Here is a 16,874-nt window from a genome sequence, read left to right on the forward strand (position 1 = left end):
TCAATCTAGTACTTTTTATCACTACCTGTCATTTTTTCTTTGGGTGGCATGGTTAGCCCACTGCCATTTCAAGGAATATTGGAACTGATATATTTATAGAACTTTTACCATTTCTCACGCAGTAGCAGTTACTGAGTAAAAGTACAGAAAGTCCATTGAGGGCAATAAGTCACTGAGTTCTTCACAAATTTTAAGTGGAACATGTTGAGTTTAGTTAGTCTGTAACCTAAATCAAATCCAGTTTTTTATGGATTGTCATGAACAAGTGAAATAACAGGACACTTTGCATACTAATTTACACAAAAAAATCAGTAACTGATACAGCAGCAAGGTCGTTATCATTAGTGTTAACGGTGAATTACTAGAGATATCATGAAAAACAGTCTGTAGCTTGCTATGTGAAATGATCCTCAAGGATGTAGAATATGTCACAAAAATCAAAACACATTATGTTTATTTACAAAAGAAGAGCTATGCTAATAGTCCTTCCACTAATCCTAAAAAAAAAAAAAAATGTTCTAAAGGATGTGGAAGAAGTAAAAAATTTGGATCAAATTTCCATTGTCTTGTCACCTTTTTTTTTTTTTAAAAAAAATGACAATCCAACAGTACTGCCCTAGTTTTGTTCTGGCACCACTGCAAAGATGAATAAAATAGAAAAATGGATATTAGAGTTGGTGACATGGGAAATAACTGAAATCACTAAAATTGCACAAGACCCTAGGGACTGATGGAATCCCTACCAGACTCTATACAGAATCTGCAGCTGAGCTATCCCCCCCCCCCTGCCGTCATTTATCAAGTCCACCACTGTGTTGTATGCAGATGATACAACATTTCTTCATGCTAGTGATGATTTCAACAGCCTTAAAACATGTGCAGCAAAGACAATTGACCAAGCATCCTATTGGTTCAAGGTAAATGGATTCCTGCTGAATGAAAACAAAACACAGCAGGTAGTCTGTAGTCTTAGAGACAAGCTTCTGTCAGATGATCTCAGTTATGTCAAATTTTTGGGGGTATACATTGATGATAAATTATCTTGGGGTCAACATGTACAACATATTAGTGGTAAATTGTCAAGAGTTATTTACCTGTTAAGGCGACTTATGGATTGTGTTCCTGAAAAATATATTAGAACATCCTATTTTTCATTCTTTCAAAGTATAATAACATATGGAATTATTTTGTGGGGGAACTCTAGCTGTGTACAGGACATATTAATACTGAAAAAAAAAAAAAAAAAAAAAAAAAACTATTAGGATAATTACTGGTTCTGCATATATGGCACACTGTAAACCATTGTTCTATGAACAGAAAATCATGACTGTCATAAACTTGTACATATACTATGTTCTAATTTATATGAAGAAGAAATTACCAGAAACAAAAACCAGAGAAAATGTACATAGCCACAATACAAGAAGGAATAGGTGCCTCTACATTCCTTACCACAGATTGTCAAAGTCATTCAACAGCTACGAAATCATGGGGTACAAATTTTTTAATAATCTTCCTCAATCTGTTCAAGAATTACCTGAACAATTATTCAAACAAACAATTCATGACTGGCTAGTCCACCCATTCTATGATATATGAGAATTTATCAACTGTAATATAATACTATAATTTTAACAACAACCCTGTTGTTTCTTTCAAACTATTAATTGTATTTTAGTATGTATATGGCGTTGTCTATTGCTTTGATTGCCGAATGACAAAAAAATATTATTATTATTATTATTTGATAATAATATACCATAGAACACTCAAAGTAACAAGGAACTCTGCCCGGTTGTTGGAAAAAAGCAGAAAGGTAACAGAAATGTTCCACAAAACTATCATCCAATATTGTTGACATACAACTGTTGTAGAATCTTAGATTATATTCTGAGGTAAAACATAAAGACTTGTTGAAATCAAACAATGGAGAATCGATCTCCTCCATGCCAAGCAGCATGGATTCCAAAAACAGTGATCATGTGAAACCCGGATCTCACTTTTTTCACATGACATCCTGAAGGCCGTGAATCAGGACAGTTAAGTGGATGCAGTATTGTTTGACTTCCGAAATGCATTTGAATAAGTTCCATGTGAAATTTGTGATTACATTTTGGATTTTTTTCATGTGGAGAATGCATGTTGTTATCTTGGATAGAGAGTCATTGGTAGATGTAGAAGTTACTTCAGATGCGTCTCATGGAAATTTGTCGGATCCCCACTGTTCATGTTGCATTACTAGTTATCTCAGATTTTTTTGCAGTTGGTACAGTTCTCTATAGTGAAGTTCTGTCTGAAAAAAATCTGTGCAAACATTCAGTCAGATCTTGATAAGATTTCAAAGTGGTGCAAGGATTGGCAGCTTGATTTATGTGTTCAGAAATGTAAAACTTTGCTTAGACAAACTGAAAAACAATGCATGCAATGACTATAGTTCCCGTGTGGCACAATTGGAATCAGTCAACTACTGCGTATAACAATCTTTTTAATGAAAAAGTCATTCATTGACCCAGTCACAGATAAAGCAGATGCCAGACTTGATTCTGGAAAAATACAATCAATCTATAAAGGAAACTGCTTAGAAGAATAAAGCTGACCCATCGTAAAATATTGCTAAAATGTGCGTTAAACTACCCATAGGAGATAAACAGCAACTAATCAGTGTAGTTGAATGGGCAGCACTTTCTTCAGTGTAGAACTTTATTTGTAATTTACTGGTTTAATGTCAACTAACATAAGCATGAATAACAATGTGCACTATAGTGATAGTTTATAGTTAATACATTCCTTTACTTGTTGCACATTCCTGAAGGTTCACTTTCTTTCATGTATGATTTCAGCTATTCTTTAACATCACTAACACTAATATACAATTCTTTGCATGTTTTTATTTGTAAACTAACATTTACAGACATAACTCAGCATTTTTACTCTTCCTTTGCTCAGAGGTGTGTTCTACCAAAACTACGGTTGGTAGTTTTGGTGCAGTATATAAAGGATGTAGTGAACTGTAGGATTACTGGTAGTATTGATAGCATTGTTAGGGAAAGAAACATAAATGAATGTTTGAGAGAGGAACTGGGAGCTGATAGCTTATCTTTTTTTTTTTTTTCTTTTTTTCCCCACATGATTAGAACCATACATTTTTCCAGTAATAGTCCATTGTGTATTTTACTCAATCATAAAATGTAAATTGCACTGCATAAGTAATAAAAATCAACTTCTTGTAGGATCTGTGCACTTTTATGTAGCCAAAGCAATTACTTTTGATACAAGTACAGTTAACATGCACAAACACAAAAGAAATCTATATAATTATTGTTGTCATTATGTACTCCATAGAAAGTGCTTCATCATGATCAAAGGCTTTCATTAATGATTAGTGCAAAAATTATTTAGCAATAATGGAAATGTGTTATTTAATTTTGACAAACTGTTGATCTTTTGGCAATCACTTTTTCTACAGCTATATGGCAAATCTGTAATTTTTTATTTATTTTGATTACAATATGCCTTTGTTTAATGTTACAATGCAACAATTTTTGAATAAAACCTGAATTAATCACTGACAGTTGCAGTTTTGCTATAAATAATATTTTTAAGTAGCAGGCTGGAGGATAACTATGTAGAACAAAAATATTCTGTAGGTTATGCAGCCTTTTATATATCCTCACTCAGTTTGTAGATGGTTCACTGCTTCCAGTTTGAATGGGAATCTAATAAGACACTGATCATATAGAAAAACAAAGTGATTGAAATGAGGTAACACCCAATAGGAATGTAACACACTTAAAGGACAGGTGATGCAGTTATGACCTTAACTGACCAATGCTACTAGGAAATCTACCACAGTCCATGCTCACTTGCAGTAGTCTACAGTAGCCTACAGTAGGTTTAAACTCTGGCTTTGCTTCATTAATCTAATTTTCTGTGTCTGCCACTAACAACATTTACCTATAACAGGATATCTTTGGGTTTTGACAGAGGTATTTAATAACATTCTGCTACAGTTGTCATTAAAAGCTACATGTACTGCTCTCTTGATAGCTAAAGATGAGTCATTAAGCATCTCTCTCTCTCTCTCTCTCTCTCTCTCTCAAACACACACACACACACACACACACACACACACACACACACACACATGGTGAAAGGAGTTTCAAGCAGATATGATTTCACTTTTTGTTTGGAGGTTAATTTCATAGTCCATTAGATTCTTTCCATTACTGAGTAAATAATCAAAGATCTTTTGGCTGAGTATCTCTCCTTTCAGTCCCACACTAAGTGCAAGACAGTGTAAATCACATCTTCTTTTAGTGTTATATTCATGATTATTACTGAGAGGTTTTGTAAGATTTGTAAGATGTGGGATCCACTTCATGTTATTCATTTTGTTATGTCCATGTTAGAATTTACACTTATTTATGGAGTTCAAACCACTTTGGAAAGTAAAGTTGAAGCTGTAGTTGCCACTTATGTCAAGAATGAATATAAATATAAAAACATTTCAACACTCTCAGATTTTAAATTTTTAAGTGTGCATGGAACTAGAAATTCATGGAAGTTCATAGTTGTAATCACAATATAGGCCTCTATCTGGTGATTTTATTTAATTTATGAAACAACTAGACACATTATTAAAGTTTTTAATTTATGAATAGAAAGAGGTAATATGAAGTGGATATTTCAATTTAAATGCTTATGGCATTCATATGTTACAACTGTATTTAAGTCTCTTGTTATTTCATATAATCTAACCCTCCCTAATACAAGTAACAATAAGAGCTATGTAAACCAGCAATCCTGTATTTTATAACAGTTCTGTAGACACATCAAACTTGCAGTTAAACCAAAAAATTAATAAATGAAAAAGAAACTGCTGACTTAATAAAGCATTTGCAAAATACGGGCAGGACAGGTGTACATAACACACTAGGCCTCAACAAAAAATGTATGTATTGTGTATCATGGCCTACAGCCTCCAATAAAAGCATTTCAAAATGAGTTTAATAAGTTACAAGTTAATTAATGTGTTGGATAGTGTTAGTGGACAAATGGAGATCAACTGCCACTGCTGCTGAACATAGCAGTTCATTTTTCACAGCAGACATTCACAAGAGTGGCATTTGAAATACTGGATAAAATTGCTTGGTAAATTGCTCATGTGTGGCAGCCATGGAACAAGTGACCAATTACAAATGATATACCTAGCAATCCATTACTCATTTTTGGCACTCTAAACTCCTTGTTTGTTTACACACTTGACTGACAGGCATGTTATAGTGTCTGTACTGTAGAGACGATAAAACAGAACTGCTCAACATATTCTGATCACTCTGAAAGTCTTACTCTGTTGTCTGAATAGAGTTATTTTTTTTTTGTTCTACTTCTAGTCTAAATACCTTGTTCATTCTATCTGCAGCATTGTCAAGTATAGGTCACATGGCTATGAATGCTGATGAAAGGGCTCTGAAATATGCTAAGCAGGGCCTGTATCCTACAAGTTAAAAATCAAATTCCTACAGCTACTGTAATTATCAAACTGGGTGTGAAAACAAAAACAATGTCAAGCAATACCTTAAATCAGAGAAGCTCTATGTTCACCAGCAGATAAGTGCTGTTGTTTTTCAATAGAAACAGTCATTTGCTGAAAGCTTAAATAGAGCCAAAATAGAATAATGAGCAGATACCATTTCGGAAAAAAACTGTTATAGTTTTTGGAAAAGCAAACATTCCAGTCAAAAAGCTCTTATTATGAACAATAAAAGCTATTTGTTCCCTTTTATTATTTTTATCTCAAATCACCATTTTTTTACAATTAGTTTCAAAGTGCTAAAACTTTGTCTTCAGATGTTTAGTGTGGCAACCTTTTAAATCTGTATGCCTATTCATTAACCAATGTAGATGCTAATTTGGCCAAAAATATATATGCTACATTTTCAGGTCCTGAATTACACTATGTGATCAAAGGTATCCGGACATCTGGCTGAAAATGACTTAAAAGTTCATGGTGCCCTCCATCGGTAATGCTGGAATTCAATATGGTGTTGGCCCACCCTTACCCTTGATGGTAGCTTTCGCCCTCAGAGGCATTCTTTTAATCAGGTGCTGGAAGGTTTCTTGGGGAATGGCAGCCCATTCTTCATGAAGTGCTGCACTGAGAAGAGATATTGATGTCCGTCAGTGAGGCCTGGCATGAAGTTGGTGTTCCAAGACTTCCCAAAGGTGTTTTGTAGGATTCAGGTCAGAACTCTATGCAAGCCAGTCTATTACAGGGATGTTATTTTTGTGTAACCACTCTGCCACAGACTGTGCATTATGAACAGGTGCTTGATCACGTTGAAAGATGCAATCGCCATCCCTGAATTGCTCTTCAACAGTGAGAAGCAAGAAGGTGCTTAAATCATCAATGTAGGCCTGTGTTGTGATAGTGCCATGCAAAACAATGACGGGTGCAAGCCCCCTACATGAAAAACACGAGCACACCATAACACCACCGACTCCGAATTTTACTGTTGGCACTACACACACTGGCAGATGCTGTTAACTGGGCATTTGTCATATCCGCACCCTGCCATTGGATCGCCACATTGTTTACCGTGATTCATCACTCCACACAACTTTTTTCCACTGTTCAATTGTCCAATGTTTATCCTCCTCAAACCAAGCGAGGCGTCGTTTGACATTTACCGGGATGATGTGTGGCTTATGAGCAGCTGTTTGATTGTGAAGTACAAGTTTTCTCACCACCCGCCTAACTGTCATTGGACTTGTGGTGGATCCCGATGCAGTTTAGAATTCCTGTGCGATGGTGTGGAGAGATGTCTGTCTATTACACATTACGACCCTCTTCAACTGTCGGCGGTCTCTGTCATTCAACAGACGAGGTTGCCTGTATGATTTTGTGCTGTATGTGTCCCTTTATGTTTCCACTTTACTATCATATTGAAAACAGTAGACCTAAGGATGTTTAGAAGTGTGGAAATCTCACGTAAAGACATATGACACAATTGACACCCAATCACCTGATCAATTTCAAAGTCTGTGAGTTCCACGGAGTGCCCCATTCTGCTCTCTCACAATGTCTAATGACTACTGAGGTCACTGATATGGAGTGCCTGGCAGCAAGTGGCAGCACGATGCACCTAATATGAAAAACATACGTTTTTGGGGGTGTCCAGATACTTTTGATAACATAGTGTATTTTTAATGATATGGTCAAACCCTTTGACATACTGAATGCATGCATTTTGTTTTATCTAAGTTTACTGGTAGTACATTTGTAGAGAATCAGTCATTAATGTTCAAGAAAATATTAATTACATTTTCAGGTGTTGAAGTTTCTCTCTTGGAGTTGATTATAGCACTTGCACTGTCTGTAAAGAGGCCTGATTGTGCTTCTTGGATATATGATCACATGATGTTGATCTTTATGGTACATCTCTAGAGATTATTTTCCCATCCGTAATTGCCATTTCATTATGTAAACTCATGGAGTTTCTTCATGTGTCACTGCATCCTTAGACAGGGTGAAAACCAATTGTAAGCAAGATATGTAATACCATAATGTTTGAGCTTATCTATGGGAATAACCGTGAACTGCAGACTGAGATGCATTTTGTGAGTGAGAAATAATAATAGTTGGTAATATTTTATCATTTAAAAATTGTATTTCTCTTTAGAAATAATTTTGAAATCTGTTTTGAGATTGACCAAGTATTTTATTTTGTAATGGATGTGTCACTGGTTTTGTGTATACAGTCTTTCCCAGTACCTTTGAGAAGGGTATAAGCAATGAGACTGGGCAGTAATTATTAATATTTTTTACTGCTTTTCTTGTAAAGGGTATGAGAATAGCATTAATTCTTTTATTAGTTGACAGTTCAGATCAAATGCTATATCAATGTTGTGTTAAAAACTTTGAAATGCTGTAGTTTGGCATTTGGGATACACTCTCTTTTCCATTACTGTCCACAGCCCAGCTCTTGAATATTATAAAAACCTTTTGAAAGTCTGCAGTGCATATTCATGTCAAACACTCTGTTTTTCTATTTTCCTGTTTCAAAATGAGTGCTTGATCTTTATTACCTATACTCAATTAACCCATTTCCTTTTCCATGGGAAGCTCTCTGTTATAGTTTTGAGTCTGTTGTTCGAAACTATAACAGTGTTTAATCATGGATCACAACTAATGATCTACCATTTTTATGTCAGTTATGATGCAAGAGTATTTTTACAAATATTACTACTATTGTTGACAACCATAGCAAAAAAAAAAAAAAAAAAAAAAAAAAAACATCAGCAAATAAAGCAGAAAATGGTGTTTCTGTGAAAGTTATGTGATATTTTTACACAATTGAGTTAAAAAATCACAGTACATCTATTTTTGTGCTGTTAAAAATCAATTTACCTCCAGTAGATGTACTGTATCAACAGTAAAAAAGTTGAAAATTTAAATGCCTGGATGTATTTCTAAATGAAACTTGAACTGGAGGAAAATGTGTAGTAGACCTGCTAAAATACTGAGGCTCAGCTAACATTTGCCCAATTAATAATTTGCCAATTTTTGTTAATTACTTTAAAGTAATGCAGATATTCACATACACAATAGTAAACACTATGACAATCTAGCCAAAAAATAAAATGTCTGACAGAAATTAATTGTGCTCTCAAATGCAAAGTTGCAAATCTTTCTATTCTTTAGAGCAATTGCCAAGTTGAAATAAGTAGCCAGTTATAAAACTGACTATTTTTTTCTATAAAATGCTTTGTTGGTTGAAAGCCCATTATGTGGCAGTCTTTTTGTTGTGTCTATGTGTGACTCAGTATTTAAAAATACAAAGAGTGCATCAGCAGATTTGCTTATATCAGTATTACCAATCAGTTATGCAACAGTTGTTACCTGAAACCATGTTGGACGTAAACTTTCGATAATAATACTAAAATAAAAAAAATGGATGTGTACTTATAAGCACTTTTGTTTCTTTATCTGATTTGAAGAATCTGCCCAAAAGATTTGTGAAAGTATTTCTTATACCCCTTCATGTTACTAGTACTTTGTCTCCTAACTTAAGTTGGAAAACTGATATGAGCAATAATGGTCATTCACTCATACACCATTATGTAATGAATATGCAGAGACAATTGAAAATCTGCCAGACTGTACTCAAACACAAATATGATGTTTATCATGAGTAGTCAGCTTAACCATTAGGCAATTGAGCACACCTGAATGCCTGACTCAAACTTTCATCACTGATGTTTCCACATATTATTTCTGAACACGACTACTGCAGATTCTACCAAATACTCCATGAGTACTGTTGCAAACTATGTGCTGGGAACTAGAGTGGGTGAAGGTGAGAAATAATGCCACATAATTTATCAAATGTTTGATAACATTTTAAAGTAATTTTCAAGTTGTTAGCACACAACCATACAGTTGAACACAAAGAGTAGTTTGGTAATTTAATTTAATGGAATTATTGTTTATTTATTTATATCCCATAGATCTAATGCAGTGAGACATTCATATGGATACAGGACATATCAGATTATTACAAATTATACAAAAGGAACACACAAAAAACCCTCTTGCAAGAGGAGATACGAGGTGCGACAATAAAGTAATGAGACTGATGTGAAAACAAAAAAATGTTGCCTACCATTTTAGTCAAGTTTAGTGTGGCCTCCTTAACATTTCTGGGACTCATCTTCTGTAATATCCTCCAAGACCCTCATCACAGCTTTTCGGACATCTTGTGTTGTCTGAAAATGGTGCCCTTTGACCGCCATTTTGACTCTTGGAGATAGGAAAAATTCGCATGGAGTGATATCTGGTGAATAAGGTGGCTGTGGTAGTACTGAAATTTGTTTTGAGGTTAAAAATTGCTGTACTGACAGAGCAGTATGGAAAGGCACATTATCATGATGCAGAATCCAATTATCAGCAATGTTGACACGTACACGAAGGACTCTTTTACGAAGTCTTTCTAAAATTTCTTTGTAGTAATATTGATTAACTGTTTGTCCAGGAGGCACCCACTCTTTATGAACAATTCCCTTGGAATCAAAGAAGCACATAAGCCTGCATTTAACTTTTGACTTTGACATTCGAGCTTTTTTTGGTCTGGGTGATCCCTTTGAGCACCATTGCGAACTTTGGCGTTTTGTCTCTTGATCGTACTGAAAAAACCAACTTCCATCACCAGTGATAACATGGCTCAACAATTCTGGATTGATTTCCATTTGCTCTAACAAAAGCCTTCTGAAGTTGTCCTGTTTTCACCCAATTTAATGCAAAAAGAAATGGCATACTGTTGCGCAATATTATGCGGTTCAATTTCCATGATGAGACACACAAACATGTCTTAACTTATTACAGCACAACTCACGACTGAGCAGTTGCGTCGATATGCTGCTTGGACTAGAAGCAGCTTATAGGCCAAGATCAAAGATATTGTGCCTACGCAAGCCTGCAGGATTGCCACATCTTGCAAAGAAAATCAGTCCCATTAGTTTATTGTAACGCCTCGTATAAGACAAAATACACATTAATGGGTAAAGACAAAATTACACTTTGAAAAGTTAAAATAAAGATAGATCTTAATAGCTACATAAAAGACACATTAGTGTTAACAATGATTCCAACTACTGTAGTGCATAAGAGAACATTGTATTTAATTAAAAGAAAAATCAATTAGGGTTAACACAATTGAAGTAGTCTTCTACTGATTGAAAGGAATTATCTATTATGAGGGTTGTTTCAAAAATAAGTATCCACATTTTTTTAGACACAAGGAATATTTTATCTGAAAAAAACAATTATACCATTGGAAACGTTGATCCTTAAGCTATATTTCCACATAGTCCCCATTTTTTCTATGCATTTTTTCCTGTCGAGTAATCCACTTTTGCATTCCCACCTCAAAGAAGTCTGCCACCAACCCGTTGAGAAACTTGGAAACTTTTTCTTGCAACTCCTTGTCCGTCTGGAATCATAGATCGCCTAGGTGCTCCTTCAATTTCGGAAACAGATGGAAATAGCTGGGTGCCAAATCGGGGCTGTAAGGGGGTGGTCAATGACATCCCAGCCAAATTTGTCAATTAATTCCTTCGTTTGTTGCGACACATGTGGACGGGCATTGTCGTGGTGCAGCCTTACGCCTTTGCTGAGTTTTCCCCTACAACGATTTTGGTTTGCCCGTCTGATCTTTTTCAAGGTCTCGCAATAATCACCTGTCGAGTTTATGGTGGTCCCTCTAGGCATAAAATCAATGAGCAGTACACCACTCCAGTCCCAAAACACCAATGCCATGATTTTTCCTGCTGACAGCTGCTGCTTAAACTTCTTTGGTGGCGGTGATCCGGAGTGGTTCCATTGGCGCGATTGTTGTTTAGTTTCTGGAGTAACGTAATGGCACCAAGATTCATCCCCCATAACAATGGAATCAAGGAAGTCTTCCTTATTCTCATCGCATTCACTCCAGAACTTCTAGGCACAGTCGATGCGCTGCTGTTTGTGGACTTCTGAAAGTATGTGCGGCACCCAGCCCACGCACACCTTGTGGGAGCCTAGCTTTTCATTCAATATCCTGTCAATTGAAGCTTCAGAAGCCTCAGGAATTTGAGCAGCCAGTGGCCGGATGGTGATTCAAAAATCTTCGAGCAAAATTTACTCAACTTTTGCCACAACTTCGTCAGAGATTGACGGCCTCCCACTTCATTGTTCATCGTGTATGTCTGTACGGCTGTTGGCAAACTGAATTTCTACAGGTGGTAACTTTCTTGCGTGCAAAAATCGGATGACCACATAAATTTCACACCTGGCGGTGATGGCGATAACGGGCTCCATAGATTATGGCTGTCAGGCCGGTACTGAGCGTTGCAGAGCCATGGTGGTTGTTGGAATCGGTGGTGGGGAATCTGGTGACCACAGTGGTGTTGCCAGATTTCGCATTGTGCCATGCATGATGAGGGTACAGAGTTGGGAACCTTACTTTTGAAACAACTCTCGTAGATAGTGTTGAGCTGTTGTTTAAATTTGGGGAGCTCATGACAAGTGATTTTGGTGATGGTGGGAGAGCATTAAACACCTTGCAGCTCATGTAATGGACTCGTTTTTGTACAGTACTAAGTTTTTTTTAATTCGTAATGGATGTCCATCATACTCCTGTTATTATGGGTATATTATTAATCATTGGCTTTGTGTAGTTTCACATTTTTACCAATGAAACGTAGGAGGGGGTAGATATATTGACATGCAGTTGTAAGTATCCCCAATTTTCTAAAAAGGTTTCTACAAGGATGTCAAGGCTGGACTCCGCTCATTATCCTAATAACACTCTTTTGGGCAATGAACATTTTTTGGAAAGTGTCTGATTATCCCAGGAAACTATGTTCACGGAAGTAACTAAAATAAGCAGTTTTTGTGGTGCCTCATTCAGAGACAGTGGAAATAATATGAATAGCAAATGATGCTCAGCTGAGTTTTTTGAGAAGTTGTAAAATAGGTTCAGACCACTTTAGATTGCTGTCAGTGTGTACGCCCAGGAACTTGGATGACACAAATTGTAGTAACTCACTACCATTACATTTAATACTTATTTGATCCTCCACTTTTTTACTTACTTGGATATGAACAAACAGGGTCTTGTTAACATTTAGTGATAACTCATTATTTTCAAACCAATTGAGTACTTCATTAAAGACTATATTGGCCAATTCCTCAAGATTGTGGTTGGTAGTTTTGTTGATGAGGCTGGAGGTGTCATCTGCAAAAAGAGTAAAATGAGTTTTAAAGCCCGTACACTAGGTAAGGTCATTGATGAAGATGAGGAAGAGCAGGTGGCCAAATACAGAGCCCTTAGGAACACCACAGCCAATAGAGCCCCAGCTAGTTAATGCAGAGTGCCCCTCAGAGTTGTTCGAGATGACCTTCCACTTTCTTCCAGGTAGGTAGGATTTAATCCATGACCCAGCTGATCCACTTATACCATAACATAAAGCCTTTGCTAAGAGTATTTCATGGTTAACACTATCAAAAGCCTTAGAAATGCCACAGAAGATACCGACAGGAGATAATTTATTATTAAAAGACTCTAAGATTTGATGGGTGAAGGAGAAAATAGCTTTTTCTGTTGATACAACATGTTGAAATCCAGACTGGCTACTCTTTAATACCCTATAATGAATGAGGTGGTCAATAAGTCTTCTGTGAAACAATTTCTCAAGAATTTTAGATAAGTTTGTTAAAAGGGAGATAGGCCAATAGTTGGTAATGTCTGTTTTATCACCTTTTTCAAAGAGAGCTGTGACAATAGCATATGTTAGTCTCTCAGGAATGATCGCATGCTGGATGGATTCATCAGATATATGGCACAGTACTTTGCTTATTGGCTTATAGCATTTTTCCAGTAATCTTGAAGAGATACCATCAATGCCAGCAGAATTCTTGCTATTCATCTCTCAAATTATATTCTCAATTTCATGTACTTTGACAGGAGACATTTTAATCTGCTTGGTTTTTTTTATTGATAGCTTTTTGAAGGGACAGCATGGCTTCATTAACAGAACATGTTTTTTTTCCAGTTTGGGCCGCTGATGACCGAAGGGGCCAGTAATTATTTCAGCCTTTTCGTGAACTGTATCATTTGTTTTAATTTCTATAGTGTTTTCTGCAGCAGGGATTTTATCTGTTTCTCTTTTTATTGTCTCCCAATGGGTTTAATTTTATTATTAGAGACATCGGTTTCTGATTTTATAGAAATACTCTTTGCCCTTCTTAGAACCATTTTTGAGGATAGAGCAGTACACATTTGTAATGGTTTTCCTTTTCTAGACTATAACTGGATTTGAGTAAGGCATACAGATTCCTTTTCCTCCTGCAGGAAGTTTTAATGCCTATGGTTAACCGGATTTTATTAGAATAGGTTTCACATTTGGATTTGGCAGTCCTTTTAGGAAAGGCCACTTTGAATAGGCAGAGTCATTAACATTGTCAAAGAGCTCAGACAGGTTCCAATCAAACGGAACTACAGAAGGTATTCATAAATGCATGTTAAATGCTCTGAAAGTTTTATTGCAGGAATTGTTCTTATTAAGAGCACTAATACCTTCAATTAAGTAGCCAACCATCATGGTCTTAGAGCCCATTTAATATATGTTTTACAGTTGTGTTTATATTTCTGCTTCTGTCTAGTAAGGTGTTGTCACTTTGACTCACATGACTCCAGTGGGAAAATCCACAGTGCTGTTAAATTGAAAGAGTTCATTAAATGTGATCCCCTGATCTTTTTCTGAAGTTGTTTGTAGATCTATTCTGGATACTGAAGTAATTTCTTGAATGACCATTGCAGCAGCATCAGTTGTTGATGCTTGTACTACTGTTGCACCTGCTTCTGAGGAGAGTGATTTTCCTTCAGTTGATTCAGGTTTTGCTGCCCTTGGTGAAGGCTCTGTTGTATTAGCAATTAATTCTGCCATTGCTGCCACAGGTTTTGGCTCTGTTGGATCCCATGATTGTGGTGAATTTACTAATACTAGTAATATTGGGTCCACTGTTGGGCATTGAGGTGTAGTAATTTTGGAAAGTTGAGCTGCTGCATATGGTGGTGGTTGCTGAGGTACTGAAGGTTGGAATGGTCTTGGTGATTTACTTCTGTTTTTGGTAATTACAGAAAGAATTTCCACAATTTTGCTGCAGAGAAGTTGCTGTGTAGGTCCTTAGCGGAATTATGTGAGGACAAGATATTGTTATACTTGGAACTGCAGAAATGGCAATACACTGTAAGATGTTTTTAATGTGTGAGCAAACCTTGGAAGGGGTAAGATGATCTTTTGATAAGAGTGTTGTAAGTTGAGTTTTGGAAGGAAGAGGTGAATCTAATAACACTATTACTTGGTTCGTATTAAATATTTAAATGATGAAAAAATTACAAGGAAAACTGTAATACTGTTCATGACGAGCATGCTATATGTCAGTTGGCAGAAACAGATGAAAAGATAACATAACGTTAAAAAAATATCGCTTGTGGGAGAGAAAACCAATGAAAAGTATACACGTTATGGCAAGGCATACCAAAAATGTAAAGGTAATTGCAATGAAATGAAATGTCGTGTGGCTAGGGTCTCCCGTCGGGTAGACCATTCGCCTGGTGCAGGTCTTTCAATTTGACGCCACTTCAGCGACCTGTGCGTCGATGGGAATGAAATGATGATGATTAGGACAACACAACATCCAGTCCCTGAGCGGAGAAAATCTCCGACCCAGCCGGGAATCGAACCCGGGCCCTTAGGATTGACAGTCTGTCAAGCTGACCACTCAGCTACCGGGGGCAGACGGTAATTGCAATATTTGAACTAGGGATATCTGAAACAGCAGGCAATGAATGGTCTACATTGAAACTTTGTTTTTCATTCATGAAAATATAAAACTCATAAGGGTAAAAAAGAAAGAAAGTTTTTACCAACTTCATCCAGTTCATTGCCCTTTAAGACTGTAGTTTAGATAAACCTAAACAACTCATGTATTACACATAAATAAATGATATGAATAGTCTTGAAATGGAAAATAACAAATTTTGTAATAGCAAATATGAGAATTAAGTGACAGTTTGGCAAAAAATGAAATATTCTGTATATTTTACCTGCAGAAATGGGAATTAACTTACATTCATTTTTTTGTGAAATTCTTTAATTTTGGGTGTCTATTTACTGCATAATGTAACCTATATTGGAGATAAATGACAGACTTATTTTTAAAAGTTTGTTATCTCAAATAACTTCTGTGTTACCATTCCCACATTGATTGAAACATATCTGGTGTCTGCTCTTTAATCTTATAGATAGGCAAGTTTGACCATATGTCATTCAGTTTCATATGTTTTGTTTGAAACCACAGTTAAATGTACGCTGCCCGATAAAAGAAAGTAAAACACCCAGAAGACGGGCGGATGTCAATGTAACTTTGCACTCATACACACCATTAACACGTATGTAAACAATTGGAGTTGTCATTCCCTCTGACAGATAGAATGGCCATCATACTATGTTAATGTTATTTGTGTTAAGTGTTGCTACCAGCTTCAGTATGGTATATATGGGGTGTGAACAGTGTCAGATATTGAGTGAACACTGTGAAGGGCATGGACATGGGCCAACTACTCATGTCAGACAGCATTACCAATTTGTGACAGAATTTGAAAGGGTACTAATTGCAGGTCTCCATTTGACCATCTGGTCAAATTGTGCACTATCCAGATTTTTGGGGCATTCTTATGCAAGAGTGACCCAATATTGGACTGCATGGAGAGGTAGAATGGGACATATTCATTATTAAGGTTCCAGTCAGAAGGGGCTACCACCATATTGTGCACCAAGCACATTGTAACCTCTTCACATCTATGTGTGCCATCTGAGATTAAGTAAAGGACCGTTATTATATTCTGTGTCATCCCGCACCAATTGTCGAAGACTAATAGCAGCTGAATTAGGGAATTACTGCCCCATGCATAGGCAACTGTTCACATCACTACACCAACCACTGTGTCTGAAGTGGGCTGTTACCGGGAAGCCAGGATTACAGAGGAAAAAAGTCACATTGTGTTAAGTGGTGATCAGGGTTATGCACTACCCCATATAATCCTAGTTAGCAACTGTGGCAGCAACCTCAGGAGAGGTCCCATTCTTCCTGTTTTGAAGAGGCAGATCAGTGTTACTCATGGCATCATGGTGTGGATAGCCCCTCAATGTGACTTCAGATCATGACTAGTAGTTACAGAGGGATCTCTGAAGACACATCAGTATCTCATGGACATACTGCATCCTCATGTGTTGCTTCTCATGTGACATTATATGGTCCCATTTTTCAACAG

General features: G+C 36.5%; 1 protein-coding gene across 1 annotated transcript in view; it reads left to right on the top strand.

The window, feature by feature from the left end:
• Nucleotides 1-16,874, top strand: part of LOC126248535 (hemicentin-1-like) — an 838,517-nt gene that overhangs the window by 407,045 nt on the left and 414,598 nt on the right. The window lies entirely within an intron of this gene.

This window comes from Schistocerca nitens, chromosome 3 (assembly GCF_023898315.1).
Source record: "Schistocerca nitens isolate TAMUIC-IGC-003100 chromosome 3, iqSchNite1.1, whole genome shotgun sequence".
NCBI classification, from domain to species: Eukaryota; Metazoa; Arthropoda; class Insecta; order Orthoptera; family Acrididae; genus Schistocerca; species Schistocerca nitens.